General features: G+C 40.4%; 1 pseudogene; it reads left to right on the top strand.

Moving 5' to 3' along the window:
• Positions 1-2,612: 2,612 nt before the first annotated feature.
• Positions 2,613-24,563, top strand: part of LOC101583282 — a 71,426-nt pseudogene continuing 49,475 nt past the window's right edge.

Raw genomic sequence — 24,563 nt, 5'->3', positions numbered from 1 at the left:
CATAGAACAAGTGTTTGTGATTTGGGAAAGTACCATGGTACTTTGAGGCAGTTATGCCATGGAGTAAAATCTGTAGCTTCTGCATGAATTAGAAGAGCAGGGGAAATAAGATTATAGCAAGAAACTTCACTTTTTCTCTTTGCCTTTTTGTCTTTGTTTCCCTCCTCTCCTTCACCTTCCTCTGGCCTTTCTTCTCCTATGGTCTCTCCTCTCTCCTTCCCCGCCTCCCTCTGCCTTCCCTTCCCCCTCCCCTACTCCCTCTCCCTGTCTCAGTCCGTTTCTCTCTCACTACCTCATCTTACTAGCTCCTGTTAATTCCTGTTTAAATCCATCTTAAAGACTCAAGGAATTTCAAAAATGAGGTACTTAGATAAATAAATTCCTTTTAATTCCCTGTTGCATTCCAAAAGAACACTGATTCTTTCTTTGACTGAAGCAAGGATCTCCCTTCCTTGTGCTCTGAACTATTTATTCCCAAACTATAAATGCTCAATTATTTCCCAGACAGCAAATGTGCATTTCGCCTCCCCTCTGCTATATATTTTCTGTGGTTGGCATTATCATTTGCTAAAAACACTTAGACACTTTATTTACCTCTGGCCACAACTCTGAGACCTTTATGTGACTTCTCACCCTGTGGGAATGGTACAGATAAATCACTGCGCAGTCATTTAGCACACAAAGAGGAAAACACTACAATTTTCAAAATAGGGACATGTGTTTAATTTATTTGACTGCTCGGGAGTTGTGGAAATTATGCTAATATAGGCTGGGAAGCCCTTCAGGTTGGATCTTGTCTCTAATGGGAAGTTCCAATACTCTGTCAGTTTCTCTTTTGAAAATGCAGGGGGCTGGCCCAATAGCTCAGTTCTGTCTATGGCCATACACCCTGAACACGCCTGATCTCGTCTGAAAATGCACGTGCCTTTTATTTCTGCACTTCAGTTGTGGGTTTACGAGTGTTTTCATTGTACTGTCATTCTGTATACTTTATATGGAAATTATAATACTCTTAGCAACTATTCATTTTACTCTTAAAAACTTTAATGTAGTTAAAAATGTAGTTTACTTTTAAAAACTTTAGTGTGTGTGTGTGTGTACATGTCTGGAGTCTTTTTTCACACTTATGGTCAGAGAGTACATATAAATTCCCACATACGAACACTTGAATCTCCTAGAAAGAAATAAAATGCTGGAAACTCTGTGGTAACTACAAAGATTTTCATTTTTTAGAAAGCAAGTCAAAGAGTATGAGATTCTTCGGTTAAATTCATCATATATCCAAGAGGCAGATCGTTGCACTTGGAAATTGGAAACCTGAGTTCTAAGCCCAGCTTTATCTATACATAAGGCCATCATTAGTAAGTTCCTTGAAGGCAGGGTTGTGTCCTATTTACAGTTTCCCTCTAATTTTTACAAATAAATTATACATGCCCTATTTAACTAAATACATAGTACTGTATGTATAGGTGAAGACACCCACCAAATGCCAAGAGACAATTAGTGTTTAATCTTGTGTGTCTTTTTTAGGCACACTCCATCTTATAAAGTATATAGTACTGATTTCCTCTGTGTGTGTGTGTGTGTGTGTGTGTGTGTGTGTGTGTGTGTATACACGTGTCTGGAGTCTTTTTTCACATTTATGGTCAGAGAGTACATATAAATCTACAACTTGCTCTTTTTACTTTATATTTTGGGAATTAATCCATGTTGATGTGCATAACAATAACATTTTTCAACTAAACTTTGGCATTTTTGTCATATAAATATACCACTTCTTATCTATGCAATCTCTGATAAGCAAGAGTTAGTTGCTTCCATTGTTCTTTTTTAATTAATTAATTAATTAATTGGTACAGAGTCTCACTATGCAGCTTAGATTCCCAGTAATCCTCCTGTCTCAGCCTCCCCAGCACTAGAATTATAGGCACACACAACCACGCCCAGTTTGGGTGGCCTGCACAGTGTTCACAGGGTTCTGGGGCCAGCCCAGTATGCGGTACCAGGGAGCAAACCTGGGTCCTTACACTTGCCAGGCAGGCGCTTAGGCTGCCGAGCTATCTCCCTAGCCCTTCCATTGTTCTTAAGATGAACCATGCTGCAGCCTACCCCTTTGCATTCTTTGCTGCAGACACATGGGTTTCCTGAGAGCAGAGGTCTAAGGGGAAAACACTGATCAGAGGAGGAGGTCACCGCAAAGTAATATCCAGCTAACCACCCTTAAGTCTGGTGTCATTTTCCTATTTCCAACAGAAGCACAGAACAACAACCTTCTTCTTATAACTCAGGTACATCCCACAACCTTTTCATTTCTGCCACACTAATCAGTAAAAAATGAAGTAGCGGTAATGTTATTACTTTGTGGTAGTTATTTTGCACTTCCTTACTGAGGATGAATAGCTTATTAAACATTCCTTACCCTTTTTATGTTTTGTTCTTCTGTGAACCCAAAATTTATATCATTTACTCACTGGTCTGTTTGTTTGTTTCTTTATTTATAAAGTTCTTTTCATATTTTTGATACTAATTCTCTATTACACATGTTGCTTTTGTTCACTTTTTAAAACATCAATAGATCCGCCTTCTGTTTCCCTCTAGTCAGAGGCTTGATTATGGTGGATGTGGTGGATTTGCTGAAGTCGTGCATCAACACCAGCATGATATCTCAGTTCATCGACCAGCCAGTCTGCTTTGTAGGGAGGCTAGAAAAGATTCGGCCCACTGGAAAAATGTTTAGCCTTTCAGGGGCTGGTGAGATGGCTCAGTGGTCTAAAGCACCTACTTAGAATAAGCTTAGCGAAAGCACAGGGACCGAGGTTCAATCCCCCAGCACCACATGCCAGCCAGCCCCGCCCCCTGGTGGGCTGAGCTGGACACACACACACACACACACATGCATGCGCACACACACATAAATAAATAAAATTAAAAAAAAAAAAGAAAGAAAAATGTTTAGCCTTTCAGATGGAGAAGGAAAAAATGGAACCATTGACTTGATGGAGCCACCTGAACAACTTTCTGGAATCGTGGAAGTAGTTGGAAGAGTATCAGCCGAAGCAACTATCATGTGTGCCTCCTAGTCCAGTTTAGAGAAGACAACAGTCCTTTCGATATGGGACTTTACAATGAAGCAGTGACAATTATCCATAAATTCCCTCTGTTTTTTTTCTTTTCGAGTGCAATAGGAATCCTGATTTTTTTTTCTTATGATTACAAGAAGCAAGGAATTCCCTCATATTTGAGGGAGAGAACTCTTTCATTTCTAATATTTAATTTGTTATTTTTTAATTCAATTGTCTCAATGTTAGATATTTCAATCTGCGGGGGGGGGGGTTTATTTTGTTTTGTTTTTGTATTTTTAGTACGGGGTCTACAGGATCTCACTATGTAGATCAGACTCATAGTGATCCACCTGTGTTCAGGCTCCCAAAGAGCTGGGATTACAGGCACATGTCACAAAACCCAGTCTCAGTCGCCCTTTCAGGGTGCCCCAGGGGCAGAGCTGGTCTGGCACCCAGGGAAACAAACCCCCAGCCACTGCATCTGCCTAAACAGACACTTTTTTTTTTTTTTTTTTTTTTTTTGGCAGAACCGGGGATTGAACTCAGATCCTTGCGTTTGTCAGTCAAGCGCTTATCCTGCTGAGCCATCTCCCCAGCCCCTAAACAGACACTTTAATCCACTGGGCGATTTGGCCAGCCCGTCAATCTGCAGTTTTTGATGGAACTGGTATATTGACAGTTCTCACCTAAGTCCTTGCTACTACATTGCATGGTCAGATAAGATGTAACAACAAAACATCATGCCTTGTGTTTGTGTTTCTATGTTATTAGCAAAACTTTGAATGATAAAAAAATAAAATAAAACATCAACAGCTAGCACTTGATGTGTGTCTTACTTTTTTATTGCTGGTACAAAATACCCAACACCCACTAGTTAAAGGAGAAAGGTTTATTTTAGCTCACAGCCCATAGTCAACGGGCTCTAAAGCAGCTGGCATGGCAGAGGGGCATCACAGAGGAGAAATGGTCCATGGTGTGGCAGGTAGGAAGCAGCAATCAGCAAGCCTCGCTTTCCCTTTTTCCCCATCCAAGCTACAAGACTATTGTATGGTGCCCCCAATACCAAAAGTGGGCCTTCTTCCCATTATCCATATCTACAACTATGCTAAACCAATCAGTGGGATAATTTTATTATCACATGCTCTTAATATATATTCATAAGCCTTAAATCCAGCCACCTCCAAAATGCTCCACCTATGAGCACATGGGGACATCTAGATACATGGCACAGCAATGTGGCTCTTAATAAGAGAACCAGTAATTACTGGTTGACTATATGAATAAATGAGTATGGCCTACAAGCCACAACACTGGACAATCATTCTGTGGCTTACAACAGGGTTATAGTATTTCCATTCTTTATCTATAAAGTCAAGCAAGTGAGTAAATTAAATACAAGCCATTAAATCAGTGATGGTGAACCTTTTAGAGACAACTGCCCAAACCACAGCTCAGAACCCACTTATTTGTCACAAAGTGCCAGCACTGTGATTAAATCTGAATATCAAGGTTTCAGTTTAGAAAAAAAAACCATATATTAACATATTTTATCTTAAAGGAAAAACAAATAACAGGGATGTCTCAGATCACCACTGCCTTAAATGACATGCCTTACTCCTTTACAACTCTTCAATTCTTGGGGTAGGATCTTCTATAGAATAATCACAATGTGAATGTTGCATGAGATAAATACCAGGATGGAAGAATTAAAAGAGCCTCTTCTGTCTCACATACCTGAGAGACCAATTTTCCACCCTGCAGTAAGACAAGTTAATAAAAAATTGTAATAAAATCTGGCATAAAGCCAGTACAATGAACGTATTCCTTTTCTGAGCTGCTCAAAAATCTCTTCATCTTCACAGCGAAAAAGAAAAAAAAGAAAAAGAAAATTAGAGCCAAGTGAATACCTCCCAAGAAAAGCAAATCAAAGAAAAACCAATACTCCAAGCCAGTTGATTCAATGAAAAGAATTCACATCTGATCACTTTGTCCACTCCCTCTTCCTCTGGAAGTCAGAAAAAAAAGACCAAGGGACAAGGACTGCTCATCCCATTTGTCTATCTCTTTCCCCTTCCCTCCCCCTACTCCCTTCTTGCCACACCAGCAGATACCTATTGTTTTCTTTCCAGATTGTTGTTCTAGTCTACAAAGTGTTGATCCTCAGATTTTCCTACACTGTCATGATTTCTACTGAAAGATTCACCACAGAAATGCCACCTACATTTTTATACATATAAGTATGTTTCTTTTCTTCTGCTTTCCTGCTCCATCAGGGCTCTGTGGAACTATCTGATTTAATTATTGCTGGCACTCTGTCCATCAAACTGTGCAGTTCTTCAAAAGGATGGAAATGACAGTGAGTGTGCCTCCTTCAGAGCCACTGAGGCTTTTGTTTGAACACTGTTGTCTTGGAAACAATGGTTTTCATTGAATACACGCCCAACATAATGGTTAAAACATCAACAAGCGGCACAGCTCCCTGCAATCTATTCCCCATCTTGTGCAACTCACAGGCTGGTGGCTGCTGGCAAAGAAGCAGACTGTGATTTAAGTAGTCTAGATGCCTGCCTTCCCTCTGATACCACCCACATGGCACGAAGAAAGACACATAACCTTCTTGAACCTCTGTTTCGTTATGAACAAGTCAGAATAATAGCACCACCTTTTCCATCCATCCCAGATTTATTGAGAAGATCAAAACATGGTAAATGTGAAACAGCACTTTGGAAACTAAAAAGCTAACAAAAATGATTACATATTGGATTACTATTTTCCTCTTGGTCAAAACAAGTCATGAGATTTTAACTCAGATATGCATAGATAACCTCATTGAATATTTTCTTCCTCTGATAACAATACAGAACACCTTAAAGACATTGGGATCTAGCCAGGCATGGTGGTACACACCTGTAATCTCGTACTCTATGAGGCTGAGGAAGGAAGAGTGCAAGTCCAAGCTGTCCAGACTGTGTAACTAAATGATTTAGCAAGGTCTGTCTCAGAATAAAAAATAAAAGGGCCAGCGGGGTGAGAGTCTGGTATACACCTGTATTCCCACCATTTGGGAAGTTAAGGCAGAAGGATTGCCATGAGCTCACAGCCAGCCTGAACTATCTAGTAAGAAGAACAAGATAAATTCAGGAAGATCCTGGTGGGACAGCTCATTTGTTTCTACATCTGATGTTGGCGGGGGGAGCTTGGGCCTAGGGATCTACTTCTGTGATGGCTCCTTGACTCATATGTGTTACTTCCCTAAACTCTTCAGCTACCCTTTCTCTCTATGTGGTTTCTCAACTTTGAACCTTTCCACATGGCTGAGGAGTCTCACAGCACTGTGGTCACTGCAGGCTCAGGCTAGGAACCCTTCTTACATAGTGTTAGGCTTCTGAACACAACAAGTAAAAGCTACTAGGTCAAGTAAGAGAGCCTATTCCTGCCATGTTCTACTGTGTGTTGGTCAGCTTCCCCATTATTGGAAGAAAATAGTCAACATCTGTAATTTAAAGGATGAAAAATCCTCGTGGCTCATGTTTCTAGTGGGTTCATTCCACGCGTGGTTGGTCAGCTCCAAGGAAAAAATGGCCTGGTAGAAGAGTGAGGAGCATGGCAGAAGAAAGCTGCTCAAGTCCTGGTGGCCAGGAAGCAGAGAGAAGGGTGGAGCCAGGAACGAGGACATGCCCTTCCAGCGCACATCCTCAGTGACTCACCTCCAAGCAGGTCCTAGATCCTAGCAGCACATTCAGTCCTGAATTTATCAATATATTAATTCACTGATAGGTATCTTGTCTCATGAATCAATCACCTTCCAAAAGCCCCACCTATAAATGACATGAGACTTTGGAGATACATTTTTTTATCTACACCATAAAATACTGGTCAAGGCAGAAGCATGGCAGTCCGTACTCAAAGGGATGCAGAAATCAACTGTATCTTTTAATAGGAGAGTAGCAAATGTCATTGGTTATATCCAAGAACAAATGGTTTTGTCTCTTCATGGATGAATGACTCCAAGAAAGTTTACTTAATCATTGAACTTCAATTTCTTCTTCCAAAAAATCTTAATACATCGTATTTTAAGCATCTGGTACAAGTCAACACTTAAATGCAAAAAAATGCCAATCTGCCTATCAAAAGAAGATGAATGCACATTATATGGGGTTATACCTATAGATGTGTGGTTTTCATCTAAAATCTTAAGCCAACATGGGATTTAGATAATAGAGTAAAATATATCACCCATAAAGGAGTAAATGTAATTTAGAAAGCCTTAAAGAAAGCTCTGGACCCAGACTCGTGGTTTTGTATCTTGATCATACTTCTGATCAGTTTTGTGATTCAGTACAAAACACCTAAGTCCTGACCTCTCTCTATTCAGTGATCTACAAGGAAGGTAATGATGTTCTCATAGGATTTTTATAAGCATTAAGTGATTTGAGGTACTAAAAATAGTGCAAAGAGATATAATAATCATGTGCAAATATTAGCCATCACTATTTTTAGTGGTCTTTTCGCTTCTGCTTGTATCTATTATAGTCACTTGGAAAAGTAGGCAGGATACCCACACAAAGTTTGTTTTGAACTTCAACGCTGATGAGCATCCCTACCCTGCAAGCAGATATGAAGAGATTTAATACTTACATAACTGAAGTCTCTAGGGTGGTCAGAGAAAGACTCTCAGTGGATCTAAAATTGAGAGAGAGAGAGCAAGAAAAAGACTGATCTGAGTGCAGACTCTGGCCAGGACTAGGCCTGGTATTCCTGCATGGGGACAGGAGCTTGGGTGGTTTCACTCTCCTCCCAACACTGTAGGAGGAGGACTCTTAGAAACTTAAGAGGAAGGCTTGAGTGTCAGAAGTTGAATATCAAAAATAGGCTCAGGCTCCTCATTATAACATCATACAACCCCTGTACATTTCTTGTTAAGTCTAAAGCTAAGCATAAAGGACAGACTTCATACATTTATAAGCACTAATATTAGTTTCAAGGAGTTTTTAGCTAGCACTCTTGTGGTTTTAAAATAGATAATATGAAAAAAATAAATAAATAAAATAAAATAGATAATATGATATCTACAAATAATACAAATTTTTTTATTTTCCTTTTTTTGTAATTAAACCTATTTAATTTTCTTGTCCTAACCCAATGGCTATAACATAGAATATTGACTAATAATGTTGACTACATGTTTTCCTACCTTGTTTCTAGCTTTTACAGGAAAGCCTTTACTATTTTGCACTAAGAATTATCTTAGTTACTGGTTTGAGATGGTTTTCTTTTTGTGTTTTTGGTTTTTTGGTTTTTTTTTTTTTTTTTTTTTTTTTTTACTGGAAAGTGAACTTGGGGCTTTGCGCTTGCCAGGCAGGCACTTGTGTCTCTGGGCTACATGCCTGGCCCAAGATTTTTTTTCTATCATATTAAGAAAGTATCTATCCCCCTTAGACATAATCAAAAACAACTATCAATTTGTATCAAGTGCCTGTTACAATTGATTATGATGGACACACATATTATGATCTTGAATGTAAGATTTTCATAAATTAATGGACTGTTGCTTCACTCAAGTGAATATTATTAAACATAGAATATAAGAAATTTAGACTTTAATTCTAGCTCTATTTTATTCATCAGGACCAAAATTGAGGAGAATTTTTAAATTTATAACATATTTTAGGTGAGGGAAGAGCTAAAGGGCCAAAGGCCATGACTTGGTGGTGTTGGTGTTGTAGGGAGCAGAATTATATGAAAATATTATAGGTAGTCAGAGAGGGCTAGCCCACAAGGAGACAGCACAGAAGACAAGATACCTTACAATTGTGAGAGAGACAGATGCTCCCACTGTGGGTCAGACCTAAAGACCAAAGATCGAACAAATGCTGACCGCCATAAAGATAAGCACCTGGGATGGATCAGCACCTTGAGGAAGCCAGGAAGAGTCACTAATCTGACTGCTACCGGTTACCAGATAAACTCCTGTTCTATATTCATGCCTGCTTGCTACGTGACTCACTTCCCCACTCAGTTCTGGATTTAATCAATTTTAACTGAGCAATGGTGCTTGCAATCTCATTGGTTGACCATAGTTTGTCCCACATCATGCCCACCTAAGCGAGTTCCCATTTCCCTACCTTAGACCCACCTCACCCCATGGTTTTACTCTGTAAAAGTCCCTGGAAGAGACAGCTTCCCAGGACAACCCACTTGGGTCCCTCTTCTGTCCCTCTCTGACAGTAGCTTCCTTTCTCCCAATAAATATTCTGCTTTTAACTTCCATTTGTTCCTAAAATTCATTTTTTTATTTTAGAGAACATCAACTCATCCCAAGTACTTTTCAGGTTGGGAGTTTGATTCCCCTGTGTCAGTGGTGCTGGGAACCAAACTCAGGACCTTATGCTTGCCAGGCAGGCACTTGTGCTGCTGAACTACATCCCTGGCCCTAGGGCATGAGTTTTAAACCTTTGTGTAATCTTTGATGGTGTCCAAATCAATTTCTCACTTCTAATTATTCTAGGACTAACTTGAATATTCTGAGATTTTTATAACTTTCCTAAAAGGCTTCTAAAAAATTTTCTCCTTTTCACTCCACAAGCATTTTTAAAACTACTGGAAATTGTAGTATTTGTGTGTCTGTCTGTCTGTCTCCCTGTCTGTGTTTTACATAGGAAGACGCTTTAGTCATAGTAAGTGCACTATGGAGCCCATAACCATTTTCTGGAGGCCAATTGAATCCCATTGTATGAAGTAGATTTTGATCATTAAAGTACATTTCCTAAAGTGATGCAGGCCATTCTCCAGAAACACTCTACATATTCCATCCCTTCACCCTACTCATGCCCACACATGCCCTCCTCTCCATGTCTTTGGTTCTTCTAAGACAGAAGACTCCAATCTGTTTGACACCAGGAATTGGTTTCATGGAAGACACTTTGCCATGGACCAGGGTTGGGGAGGATGGTAGTTGCTTTTTCATTATTATTAGTAGTAGTACATGTTTTTGACATATCATAATGACATTCCCCACCAGTAGCATCACCACCTCAGCTCTACCTCAGATCACCAGGCATTAGATTATAAGGAGTGTGTAACCCTCACGTATGCAGTTCACAGTAGGGTTTGTGCTTCTATGAGAATTTAATGTTATCACTGACCTGAGAGGAGGCAGAGCTCAGGCAAGCAATAGAGAGCACTGTAAATACAAATGAGGCTTTGCTCACTGAACCACTACTCACCTTCCACTGTATACCCCAGTTCCTATCAGGCTATGGACCAGTACAGGTTGGGGACCTTAACTCCTCTAAGATCATCAGTGGTTTCTAGTATATATATTTAAAAAAAAAAAAAAAAGTACTTGTCATCCAGACTAAATTAAGTATAGTTTCTTATTTTATCATTTGTCTGCCATAAGGCTTAAAATAATCTTTCACCCTATCTGTGCTGCTTCCTTTGTACAGATTAAAAATGTGTTCTCAATTTTAATAACATCTACTAAAGCTTTAACAATACTGAACTTGTGTGCTCCTCGTGTACAGATAGGGAAAACAAGATCCCGTATCAGAGTGTTTTGGGTGTAGAGAATCTAACTTCCACCTTTTAATCCACAAGGCCATAATGGTCACAACTTCAAAACTGCCTCTAAGAATGAGCTTCAACTGACCTCGAAAAATTCGAAAAAAGAGCAAATATTTTCTTCCAATGAGGGTTAAAAGTGTTTTAAAAAAAAAGTTCTCCACAAACAGCATTATCAGCTCCTGTGACCACAGCAGGGAAACAACAGCGATGTCCCTGACCCCAGTACGGCCTCGATCTCATGCTCCACACCGTACCTCAGCAGTTCCAGGTTCGCATTTTATCACATTAAGGACCAATGGAAAATGAAGCAAGTTTTGCTTTCAACAACTTAAGAAAATCTGGGACTCAGTAAGAGGAATAATACAAGATCCCATAGCATTGGATACCAAGCAAAGACTCTGGAAAATGCCAGCTGCAGCACTTCCTAGCTGTGTAACCACGGAGAACTCACAGAATGTGACAGGCATCTCACTGCTCGCTAAATCAGGTTGTGCTGATTCCTCTTCATGTGTCCTTCCGTGTCCGTTCTGCACCCTTCACCGCCCTGATCTGCGCCAGAGGAGACCGATTTGTGCGTCAATGGGCACCCTTCCCCTTTGGCTTCTAGTTGGATTCCACTGGCAGAAGGAACTGGCAAGTAGCTAGAGCATAAGAGGAGTGTGATATCAGAGTGTTTTCCTTGTAAGGTCATGGGTGGCAGTGACAGGACAGCTCTGCGCAAGACCACAGCCCCTGTTGAAGAGCCCTCCCTCACAGCCACAGGTGTCAAGGAGTTCTCTGATCAACACAGGTCCCATGAGGTCCTGGCAGCCATTCCTAGTTCAAGTTTAGGGGCTGTGACAATTCTTTGTTGCTCACGCAGATGGCACTTTGCCACCCTTTATTGGTTTCCCTTAGCCCTCCAACATCTTTTTAGATCATCTCTTTGTTAAACTTCTTCAGTTTCCCTGCCTGTGCCATCTGACTCTGACTGATACACTGGCTCTTCTCCACTTCCCATCACCCTGAGGGATTGGATATCCCTGTCCCATTGAAACTAAAGACCAGAAGTAATGCCAATACTTACGCATGGAGGCCTTAAGAGCTGATTGCCCCAACACCTCAGATAGTGAGGACTGAATCCAAGCTACATCTCTAGCTCTTTTTTTAAATTGTGTTTTTTTATTATTATTGTTGGTTTGTTTTAAAGATAGGATCTCATTAAGTCACTAGCTTGCCCAGGCTTGGCTCAAACTTGTGATCTTCCTGTGTCAGCCTCCCAGAGTACTAGGATTAAAGGCATGTGCGATCATGCCTAGTGAAAAGCTGATTCCTGATTCTGTATGTTTTCCCTTCTGTTGCTTGGCAATCATGTTCATATGGAGATGCCAAACAGTTAAAGCAGCCTGAAATGTGAACCACGCACTAGATAGAAGAGATATCCCAGAGAGTCGCTTTGCATGAGTGAAACATAAACTTTTGTTGTTAAGTTACAGTGAGATGTATCCGGTGGTGTTGTTGCCCGAGTAAAACAGTCTGTTTTACTGAAAAGCACACAGTCTCTGTGCTTTGTTGCCTGTCTGTCTAACAGGCGTAATGGTATCTACCTCCCAGAGTTCCTGTGAGACACTGGGGAGGAAACACTTATTCCCTCTTCTCTTGGATTAGCTTGTTAATTACACTGAGTAAAAAAGGAAAAAAAAAAAAAAAAGACTAGCAAGTAAAACTACAGATTTTTATCTACATGGTTCATGGGAGTTCACAGAAAATTGTGGCTTAAGAAAGTGGTTAGAATTTGGAGCATACATTATATGCCATCTGGCAAGGGAAAGCAGTCAGAATTTCAGGGACTTGTAAGTGGCTCAAAATAACTGAGAAGCAAATGGAGGAATTAATGGGAGGTAAGGTTTACTTAGCTTGCTTGCTTTCTTTCTTTCTTTCTTTCTTTCTTTCTTTTTTTTTAACTAGGGATTGAACTCAGGTCCTTGCGCTTGCCAGGCAAGTGCTTATTCTACTGAGCTATTTCCCCAGCCCCTAATCTTTTATTTTTTTATTTGGTAAAGGGCTTTGCTATTCAGATCAGACTTATAGTGATCTTCTTGGCTCAGCCTCCTCAGTGCTGGGATTACAGACAACTACACCTAGTTTGAGGGGCCAGCATGGTGATACCAGGGATAGAACCCCGATCCTTGTGCTTGACAGGCAGGCTCTTAGGCTACTGAGCTATTTGCTTCACCCCCCTTGGTTTACTTAGCAAGGTCTGCTTATTCAGTTTCACTCCTGCAGACTTTGCTCCTTTGGTGACCAGACTCACATTCTCCCCCTCAACAAGAAGCTTTCCATAAAGAGGGATTCCTAACAGTTGACTTCTTTTGGAAGGTTCTGCTTTCAGGCAAATAACACAGAGGAAGCATCTGCTTGCAGCTGCTGCTTCTCAAATACCTTCAACACAGAGCCATCCTGCCACCACAGTGGCATGTTCAAGACCCCTTCCAAGGATTAGTTGAATAAGTCGACCTCAGAATTTGCAGCATAGCCTATAATAGGAGCTCAATTAATGCACACTTTTTTTCTTCATTCTTTACTACGGAAAATTTCAAACATATATTCAGAGATGGAAAGGGTAGTATAATTAACTTTCAAGTACCTATCATCTTGCTTCCATAATTATCAACTCATGGTGAATCTTGTTTCATCCCATGCACACCTCCATAATTATTTTGAACAGAATCTCTGACATATCTTTTTTTCCATAAATTTAAACAGATTCTTTTTTAAAACATGGTTATCACTCCTAAAAAAAAAAAAAAATCAATCTCTTAATATCATTCAGTATCCAATCAATGTCTGACCTACCTATTCCCAGTATCATAAAACCTTCTAAGTTTGTTTGAACCAAGATCCCAGTAAGTCATCTTTAATCCGTAAATTTGCCTTCATCCTTTTTGCCTTGTGATGCATTTATTGAAAAAGCCAGTTTGTACTGTGGTGTTTCACAGACTCTGGATTTTGTTGAGTCTATACTCATGGTATCACTTAATATGCTCCTTTTTCTCTTTATTTCCTGTGATTTGGCAATTATGTCTAGGTTTAATCAGATTCAGCTTTTATATTTTTAAAATCAAGAATACTTCATAGGTGGTGTTATGTCTAGTTGGCTCTACTCTTGCAATATTAGAAGCCAGTGATGATCCGTGCCAACACTCATTAATCCATCAGAGGTTACAATAAAAGTAATATTCCAATTCTATTATTCTTTCTTCATGTCTTAGGTGGAATAATCATATAAAGGGAAACGTCCCCTGAGAGGCTAGCACATAAAGGAAGAATAAGATAAATGTCTCTTTCCCTTTACTTATCTGATTTCAAATAATGAGCATGTTACCTACCAATCTTTAAAAATGGTTACTCGGGAGGTTTTTGTGGGGTTTGGTTTTTTTTTTGTTTGTTTGTTTGTTTGTTTGTTTTTGACACTTCATGTTCATGGATTTAGAGATACTTTTTGTTTGTTTTTGTTTTTGTTTTTTGGTGGAACTAGGGATTGAACTCAGGCCCTGGTGCTTGCCAGGGAAGTGTTTATTCCACTGAGCCATCTTCCTAGCCCCTCTTTTTGTACTTAAACTCGTGTAATTATTATTCATACTGCTGTTCAATTTGTCCAATCTCTGCTGTCCCATGGGAGCCTCTTCAAATCAGCTCATGAGTTCTCTTGACACATCTCTAATAATCTTTGATCATGTGCATGATATTTAGAATCAGATGTTACAGAGTCATTTCATATAGTTTCTACTCCATACCTGGAATCTGTCATTCTCCAAGAGAACCTCTAGTTCCTTGGGGAAAAAAAGACACTTTAGAGGACATAATATAGGCTGAAGAGATCACCAGTAACCAATAATGATTAGTTGGTCATTATTTTGTCTTTCCAGTGCACAACACTGGTATATGTAAATATATATATATATATATATATATATGACAAAAAATATATCATGTCTTTCTAATGATGCTACTGATCTTAATAAGGGATCATAGGTATTTGTTTTAATATATTGGAATACATACTTTTATCTCCTTTTAATGCTAAAAATTCAATTTCTCTTTGAAATCAACCTAATTATTTCTTTTCCCCCATTAACAGTCATAGTATTAAAAAAAAAAAGCATCAGAAATTAAAAGGCAGAGTAGTCCCAAGAGAAAGGAAAATGTCTGAACAGATAATATAGTACACAGCCACTACAGGGTCTCACCATCCTCACCTCAGGGCCACCACCAACTCAGGTGCCCTCAAAATGCACAGGGGGCTTAGACCTTAGTCCCTATCGGGAAATGAAGGGAAAATGTACATGGAATTAATCATTCGCATAGATTTATGCAAGGAAAAAAACCCAGAGGCACTGGCAAGAAGGCGCTTTGGCTTTGATGCTTGAATTTTTCTCTCTGGCTTAACTTCAGAAGATGGGAGTGAAGAGACCAAGCCCAGCTGCGACAAGCAACAGCCAAGCAGGAGCAGCGCACAGTGTAGAGCCAAGGAGCCCATGCACAAGGCAAGATGGTTTTCTTTCTGTAGGAATTTGGACCCTACACAGGGCCTTTCCTACGCATCTCTGGCCAAAAATATAATAGCCTTTGAGGGGCTGGAAGCAAACCTTATAGCATTGAAAGGGAAAAAAAAAATGGCAGTCTTTGTTCTTTAATGTTAACCAATAAGATTAAAGATGGGGGGTGTTCGGAAAAGTGAGATAAGCAGAGAAACATTTCCTGGCAGTGCACTGTGGCCAGATGCATCCCGGAGCATGCCTGTGTCGCAGTGTTCACTCCTGCCGACTGCAGCCAGGCCTCCCCTGCCCTCCCAGAACAAGGCCAATCACAGCAGCAGCTCAGGCATCAGGAATGGAGGTACACTGCGCCTATTAGGTAACATGACTGTTCTTGTTCTTCCTCCAAGGCTCCCATATGTGGATTAGGGGTGTCTGCTCCTCCAGACACAGCAGCTGGTTCAAATCAACCCCATACACCAGAATAATGGCGAAAGCACATTTACAGCAAAGCTTTCCAAAATCCTCAGCCTGGGTGTTAGAAAGGTCAGAGATGGAGCATGGGCTGATAAGAGACTCAAGTTTCTGGCAATGGGAGACATGGATTTATGCCAAACACAAACATCCAACTTTTTACAATGTACCTCTGCTTGCCTTTTGATAGTATTTTCTGTAAATTGTGTGTGTGTGTGTGTGTGTGTGTGTGTGTGTGTGTGTGTGTGTGTCCATGGGAGATAGGGCAAATTTTGTTATTCTATTTTGCAATGAGGAAAATGAGATTCCAAGAGATGGAGGAATTTTCCCAAGGTTCTCAGCTAGTAAAGGATGACACCATAGCTGGCTATCCATTAAGTCAGAAGGCTTCATGCACAACTGAGATCTGAGGCCTCAGGGAACATCCCACCAAAAGTTTATTGTCAAGGAACTCAACTATTTCATAAAGTATAACAGTTACTTTTTATTAATTTATTTGTGTGGAAGAAGGAAGGGAAGTACTAGGGATTGAAACTAGGGCCTTTGTGCTGAGCTATACAACCTTTTTTTTCAGGGCCAGGGATTGAACTCAAGACCCTGAACTTGCCAGGCTGGCACTTATTCTACTGAGCTATCTCCCCAAACCCATTTGTTTTGTTTGTTTGTTTGTTAGTTTGGTTTGGTTTTTTTGTTTGTTTGTTTGTTTGTTTTGTTTTGTTTTGTTTGAGACAGAGTCTCACAAAGCTGTCTGTGCTATGCTCAAACTTGGAATCCTCCTCCCAAACTGTTAGGATTATAGGCATGCCCCCACCATACCCAGCTTTAACAGGTGTTTAAGGATATTTTCAGTTGGAGATAGCAGAAAACGCAGGTACCAAGGCTTAAGCACTGAACTCTGAGGCAAACAGCTACAGTAACAGTTCATCTGTGGCCCCGTAGTAGAGGTCTGTCTGGGCTCCATTTTTTGGTGTTTCTCTTGGTTTTGTGCCTCATGATCAGAAGAAACAGTATCAAGCACCACATCCTCACTCATGAGCAGCCAAAGCAGGAAAGAAATCTCACCCCATGTGGCCCTTATTAAAAGTGAACAAAACTCTCATAAAGGTCCTGGAAGGCACTCCTTTCTGCATCAGTGCCAGCTGGAGTCTGTTGTGTAGTCCTTGACTACTTCCTAGTGAATGGGAATTAATTAGGAGCACTGACAGGAATCAGTTGTCACTTAGCCTCTGGAGCTGGAGAGGACACCATTGTCCCCAGGTTAGATGGCCCAGCCAGTATCTCAGCAAAATGGAGCTCAGGGCAGGGAAGGTGCAGTCCCTGGTGGTTGGCACTTAGCAGTGCTTCAGGGTCCACCTCACTCCCCTTGCCACAGGTCCCAGGCACTTGTCTTCATTTCAGTGGATTGTGTGTACTGTTGGGGTCTGAGATGTGAGTTCTGATCTGTGAAGCTATCTAATCCATGTTCCTTAGCCCATCCAGGCTGATATAATAGTATATTATAGAATAGATAGCTTAAAAATAACAAAAACATATTTCTTACAGTTCTGGACACCTAGACCAAGGTGCTGGCAGATTGTGTCTGATGAGAGTCCTCTTTCTGGCTCATACATGCGAGTCTTCTCACTGTGTCCTACTGCAACAGAAGCACAAAGGGAACCCCCTGAGGTCTCCCTTATAAAAGTACAAATCCTATTCATGAGTGCTTCACCCTTGTAGTGGTTTGTGTCTAGATGTCCCCCAATGCTTTATGTAATCTTAAACTTTTGGGGGCTCGCAGAATCTACAGTGTGATTGACTCATGGTCCAATGCCAGTTTTAAGGTTGTGAGTGCTACACCCGCCCTGGGACAGGTAGACTAGATACAATCTACAGGACTGGAAGAGGCTTTCTCTCACTCTCTCTTGCTGCTTTTACTGTCTCCCACTGCCATGAACCATCCTTCCTTGGAACCAGTAGATTATGGACTAAACCTTCTACAAATTGTGAGCTAAATAAACCTTTCCCTCTTTAACTTTGGGTGTCAGGTCTTTTGTATCAGCAACAAGAAAAGTGACAAAGCTCATGACCCAATCACGTCCCAAAGACTCCGTCATAAATACTTCCATGCTGGAGTTAGATTTCATCCTGAATTCTAGAAAAAAAACTAAACATTCAGCTTATAGTTTTCCACCCTTGACCCTACAAATTCACGTCCTTCCCACATAGAAAATATTCATTCCACTGTCCTGCTTCTAGGTTGTATATGGTTAGATTTTTGGACTTATGTGTAAACATAAGAAGTATATAATTCTTTATGCCTATTTTTTAAAATATATTCTAATTTTTAAATGTTTTTTCATCATATTCTGTAGGGACTTAAAGTTCAACATATCAATACTTGATGAAAAATACCTGTTCCATGTTATGCCTAAGATGTTTGATATTCAGACAGATGGTGAGGTTAAGCTTAACAGCCTAAGTTGTATGGTAATAACAATAAGCTTGTCTTCTGGAGGGTTAACAACCTAAATTTGCAGACCAAAATTAGAGAAAAAGGAGGGCTGCAAAGAAAGCCAACATTTTGGCCTTAGCCTTCCAAGGTCAATTAAGACTTAGGACATATGAGAACTTGTACTGTAATGTCATGTAACTCGGCAGTGTCCCAAATTTTATGATCAAGGAGATTATGGGGTCAAAGAGGAAAGTGATAGGTGATGTAGAGTGTGCCTATGGAGAGTCACATGGAGAGAAAACATTCTCTCAGGCTTTCACAGAGAGCACATTGGCCAAGCAATGGCCATGACTCATCCACATGGCTGCACTGACAAAGGTTCTACAATCCAAGGTACAGGATCTCAGGATAAATCCTGAGGGGATTTCACTGACCTTATCAGACCCAAAAGCTACAACTCTTGTTGCATAGGTCCTTCTTTACCTTGGTCTTAACCATCCAGCAGAAAAGTATAAAAACGAAGTATAAGAAGTAAAGCCATGCTGTTATGTTGAACTGTGGGGGACTCAGATCAACAATTTCTGACATTGCCAGTGAAATGGAAGACCCAATACTATTATGGACTGCTGGACTCTTTCAGAATATTTTGCTGAAGACTGGGGAGATGGCTCAGTGGAATAAGTGCTTCCCTGGCAAGTGCAAGGGCCTGAGTTCAATCCCCGGTTCCACCAAAAAAAAAAAAAAAAAAACACAGAATATTTTGCTGAGTTAACACACCTATAATATTCATATAACAGAACTTAACCAAAAAAAGGGGATACAGATGGATGTCTATTTTGTATCTGTGTATTCAAAATGGTTAGGATAGATATATAGTTACATTCTCTTAATGAATAGAGGGAATTGTTCTAATGGTGTTTGTAAATAGGATATCATGCCACAGCTCGTATAGCAATTAACCACTAGGAAGAATGTATGCAATGTGTTAATTATTGAAACTGTCCTACCAATTTGGTTTGAAACTGTCTCATTGCTATTTTTTTCTCAATAAAATTATGGGGAAAAAAAGAAACTATTCATTCCATCCCAGAAGCTCCAGAAGCCTTTATTCATTTTAGTACCAAGTCTAAGGTCTCATCTAAATATCACCTAGATCAAATAAAGATGAGACTCAAGTACAATCCATCCAGAAGCAAAATTTCTCCCTAGTAGTCAGTCAATCTTTGACACAAAAGTCACATGCTTCCAAAATCTACTAGAGGAACAGGCATGGTCTAGGCATTCTCATTCCATAAGAGAGAAGTAGCAAAGAATAAAGGGTCAAGTAACTGCAAAACATAGCTGAGAAAACAGTATTAACATATAAGGTGCAGGCATTTTGCTCTTTGGCTTAGTGCTTTTCCTGATAGACCATGTAGGATGAAGATGGCTGTCCCATGGCTCAGAGGAAAAGGCCAGTGGTGAGTTTCTGCACAGTCCCCACTGCTCTTTCAGCCTGAATGGTGCTTACAGGTTGGCTTGTCCTGGGAAGTCTAGGTGGAGACAGTCATGTCCACACAGCTCTCTGAGGATGCCAGACATGTGGCACTGGGTGGAGGCACCCTGTCCTTCTGAACTGGAGGAGGATCAATGCTTTCCTAGGATCCCTGGCCCTATGACAAGAGTGCCAGGCTTGATGAACTCTGAATTGCTCAATTTTCCATTATCTTCAACAATATCAGTTGGCATTTTTTTAAATGTATTTGGTTGTTGGAGGGTCTCATGGATTCATGGTGATCCTCCTGCTTTCATCCTCCTCAGTGCTAGGATTATAGGCATGTGCCACCATGCCTGCCCAGACTCTGGCTAGTTCAGTCTGCCCTGGGGGTGGGGCCAGAGCAGCATGTGGTGCCAGGAATCGAACTGTGATCCCTGCACTTGCTTAAGCTTGCCTAAGTAGGCTCTTTAGTCTGCTGAGCTACCTCACCAGCCTTTCTCTTAGCTTTTTGTCAAACTGGTCACAGATAGTCGCTTGGTCCCACCATAGACATCCTCTCTTAAATAGATATGGTTGGTCTCTCCAATATGCACAAGCTGCAAATTCTCTGAATTTTTAAATTCTATTTCATTTTTGCTAAGTCATTCTATGTTTAAGTCATTTCCCCCCAACTCCTGTCCCAGTACTGGGGATTAAACCCAGGGCCTTCACACTGAGCTACATTCCCACCCCTCCTGAGTTTGGGTGTTTGCTTATTTCTTTGTTTTGAGACTGAGTCTTGCAAACTCACTAAATTGCCTAGGCTGGTCTCAAACTTGGGATCCTCCTCCTTCAATCTCACATAAGGCTATGAATACAGGTATTCACTACCACATCCAGTTTATTTCTCTCCTCTTGAATTTTGCTATAAATAGTCAAGAAAAGTTGGCCTGATCCTTCAACACTTTACTTAGAGGTCTCTTAGGCAAATATCTAATTTCATTGCTTGCAAGCTTCATCTTCCACAAAATACTAGAACCCAAACACAATTCAGCTATGTTTTTTGCCACTTCATAACAAGGATGGCCTTTCCCCCAAGGTTCAATAACATGTTCCTCCTTTCTGTCTCATCAGAATGGCCCTTAGCATCTATAGTCCTACCAACATCGGTGTCATCCTTAGCCATCATTCCCTAAGTCTGAGGTTTACCAGCCATCTTTTTTTTCTTTCTGAGCCTTTCCCAAGTCACCCTGAACATTCATATTTCTAGCAGGTACCTTAAAGCTCTTCCTGCCTCTACTCATTTCCCAGTTTCAAAGCTGCTGCCACATTTTTAGGCACTTGCTACTACAGCCCCACACTTCTCCACTCCAATTTCTATCTTAGGCTCTCCAGCTGTTATTGTAGAACAAACAACAGAGTTTTATTATTTCTTACAGTGTGGAATCTGAGAAATTCAAGATCACAGTGCTGGCAGATCTGGTGTCTGGCGAGGGCCTGACTAGAGGCCAGCCACCTTCTCACTGCATCTTCTCATGGTAAAAGAGCCACAGGAGTTCTTGGGATCTTGTTTACTGGAACCCTGATCTCATTCATGAGGGACCCACCTTCCTCACCTCCTTACATCCAAAGGCCCCATCTGCAAATACTGTCACACTGAGGGTTAGATTTCAGCACAGGGATTTCAGGGGAACATATCATTCAGGCTATGGTGATAACCAATGGTGTGGAATCAACTATGTGACAGAGCAGCAATGAGAAAGGGCCAGGAAAATCAGTGTACAGAAAGACTAATTCTCTCAAGAGGTTGTGTAAAGAAGGGAGAACTGGAGCTACTGATGGGCCAAGAGATTCTAAATTCAACAAAAGGCTGCATTTTTCACATAAGACTTGGTAGAAAAATTTCTCAGGCCTCTATATTCTAGTTAGGTGTGGTCTGCACCTTTTAGCCAAGACAGAAAAAGTTCATATAAAAGGAATCAAGAGAAATATGAAGCTATTTCATCTATATTATAATTATATTCAATTAAATTCAATAAGCAATAAGCATCCACTAACCCCCTCAGTACCCCGAGCAGTATATTCTGAGTCAGGAGAAGCAACACGAGTGACTAAGAAGAGGCTTCTGCCATCAAGGAACTTATAATGAATAAATCACAGACTTGTAGAAAAATTTGCTTTAGGCAAATTGATTTCCTCAATTGACTTTTGGTGAATTTAATTTGGCTAAACGACTTTGGGGAATTGAACTTCAGCAAATTGATCTGCTGCCCATGTGAGCAACTAACTTTGGAATATCATAAATGGTATAAAAGGAATACAAATAAGCTTCTCTTTGGAGCTGAGAAGTGGAGGAAAATCAGCTCTACAGGGCATCCAAATGGGCCTCAAGGAATGAATAGGAGTTTAACATGACAGGAAGATGGTAGAATGGCACAGACCTGCTATGTGACATCAAATTCCCAGACCCAGGCCTTTAGAGATCCTGCCCATACTCCCTCAGATGGACTAAAAAAAATGTTCTAGTTAATGAAGTCACTTTAAAATGATGCTATAGGGGCCAGCACAGAGCCTGCCTGGCAAGTACAAGGTCCTGAGTTGGATTCCCATACCCAAGAATAAGAATAAATAGCAAATAAAATAGTAAAATGATGCTATAGATGATCAAAAGCAAGCACAGGAACAAAGCCTTCCAAATTGAACAGCCATCTTTTTCACTGGTTCTGCTGCTTGCCATCCTGGTCCTCCCTACTGCCTCTACCCCAGGCACATCAGGAGAAGAGAGCTGGCAACTACAGGCACCTGAGAAAGTGCCCCAGGCTCTCAGTCCCCGGCCTGGCCAACACAAAGGGAATGAAATGAGGCCCTAGCCTCTTATACTCCCAACTTGCAGAAAGCCCTACACAATCCAAGTCTGGGGTTCATTCCTTTTCCCAGTTTCTTGTTCCAGTCATAAAACACCTCTCATAAACAGGAACATGCTCTTTAAAAGGAAACATCTCTGCCCCTGCCACCTTGAAGTTATTTAAAGACAGTTAAGTATGAGTTTGCCCTCGCTGGCCTTTGATCAGAGAATACATAGCAACTGAATTCCAACCCAGATGGCTAAGGTTTCTGAACATCCGGGCAGTTTATCATGTCACTCAAGTGTATCATTTTTTTTCTAAAGGCCTTTTTTTCTTTTTCTCTGTTTCTCTCTGCATTGAAGCCTCCACCCATGAAATTGAAAGATTTCTGGTAGAAATTCCTTTGTTGCATCAGCTTTGGAAATATGGATTACACTATTCTGTGAAAAACATTTATTACTCTGAACTGTGACTCAGGCGTTGTTGCATTTCTGGAGTTATAGATTTTCTTTCAGCTAAACTAAGGCTCTAAGTCACAGTGACAGTTGTAATGTGTGTAATACCACAGTACCAGATTCTATTACACACATATTTTTGCTAGAGGTTTACGATGTTAAAAATATTTCTTCTTTTTTCCAATACCTTTCTGTACCTGTTGTGTAAATATATTAGGACCTATAACACCAAAGTCAATTTCCAGATGAAATGTACACAACAACAGTAGTTTGTCCTTTAAATAAAAAAAGGGGAAATGCTGCATACAAACTAATGATATTCAAGCACAATATTGAATTGTAATAAAAGATGAATGAGAGAAAGTATATGTCATTGTGAAGGATGGAGAAGGTTACAGAAATCTGAGGCCAAGGAAGGATTTATCCTGGATGTTGCTGCAGGCAGTGTTGAAAAATCTGCAGACTTATTTGCAAGTGTATTTTATGGGAAAACAGAGCAGTCTACAGAGGAAAGAATTTCTGAAGATTATCTTTTATACAAGATTAAGATAAAGCTTAAGAAATATGTAAGAGAAATTTCAACTGATTCTCAAAGGGGTAGAACTTTGGATTCATCAGGGGTCCCATCAATTCCACAAATGCAGACAGAGGTCTTTGTTCTGGGCCAGTGTAATTTTTCAAGGTAGGTGAGACAAGGCACACAGAGAAGAATGAGTTACGCTTAATTAGCACGCCCCTTGCAAAGCTTAACTCACTACAGCATCCTGCCAACAAATCCTTCCTCTTTTCTTTAGAAGCCAAATTTTATTTACCACCCAAAATAGTTCTCTTAGGCCTTTAACCATATTGTTGTCTTCTCCTAAGAAAATCCATTGTGACTAATGCTTTTATGAGGAAAAAAAATCTGACTGTGAGTGACTACATCATCTGAGGCAAAGAATGAATGGATATCAAAGCCAGAGATGTTCTTAAATTCCTCCTTTGTGGTTTTCTTTTCTGTTGTTGTTGTTGCTTTTTGTGTTTTTGGTTTTTGCCGGGGTTTTTTTGTTTTTTTGCAGGGGGGAGGGGTTGTATTTTAGTAAGTGTCTACAGGGCCTACAGGGTCTCACTACATGGATTGGACTCATAGTGATCCTCCTATTTTCAGCCTCCCAAGTACTGGGATTACAGGCATGCACCACCACACCTAGTCTTAATCACCATCTCAGAATGCTCTGGGGGAAGGGGCCAGGATGAGGATTGAACCCCAGCCACTGCACTCTGCCTAAGCAGGCGCTTTAGTCTGCTGAGCTATTTGGCCAGCCCTTAAATTCCTCATTTGGATAATATTAACTTTTTATACTTTTCAGTCTTTTTTTATTTCGTAAGAAAAAGCAAAATTAACTGAGGTTTCACCTTACCTTTGCTTCCATATCTTCCACATTTGTGGGGAAGTAGTCCAAAATCAAATAATCTAAACAAGACAGAATGAGAAAAACCAGCAGACAGATTAACCCAAACAACCCCAAATTCCTCAGTGGGATTAAGGTTCACCTCAGAGCTTATACTCAGTGACAGAAAGACTAATTATGAGTTTGGTTCAAGTTCAATTCATTCAAAAAGGAGGGCTGCAAGGAAAGTCAACATTTTGGCCCTAGCTTTCCAAGGTCAATTAAGATTCAGGACATATGAGAACTTGTACTGTAATGTCATGTAACTCGACAGTGTCCCAAATTTTATGATCAAGGAGATTATGGGGCCAAAAAGGAAAGTGATC

This window comes from Octodon degus, unplaced genomic scaffold (genome assembly GCF_000260255.1).
Source record: "Octodon degus isolate 3935 unplaced genomic scaffold, OctDeg1.0 scaffold00086, whole genome shotgun sequence".
Classification (NCBI taxonomy): Eukaryota; Metazoa; Chordata; class Mammalia; order Rodentia; family Octodontidae; genus Octodon; species Octodon degus.
Note: the sequence above shows the minus strand (reverse complement) of the source record. Positions and strands in the feature narration are given on the sequence as shown.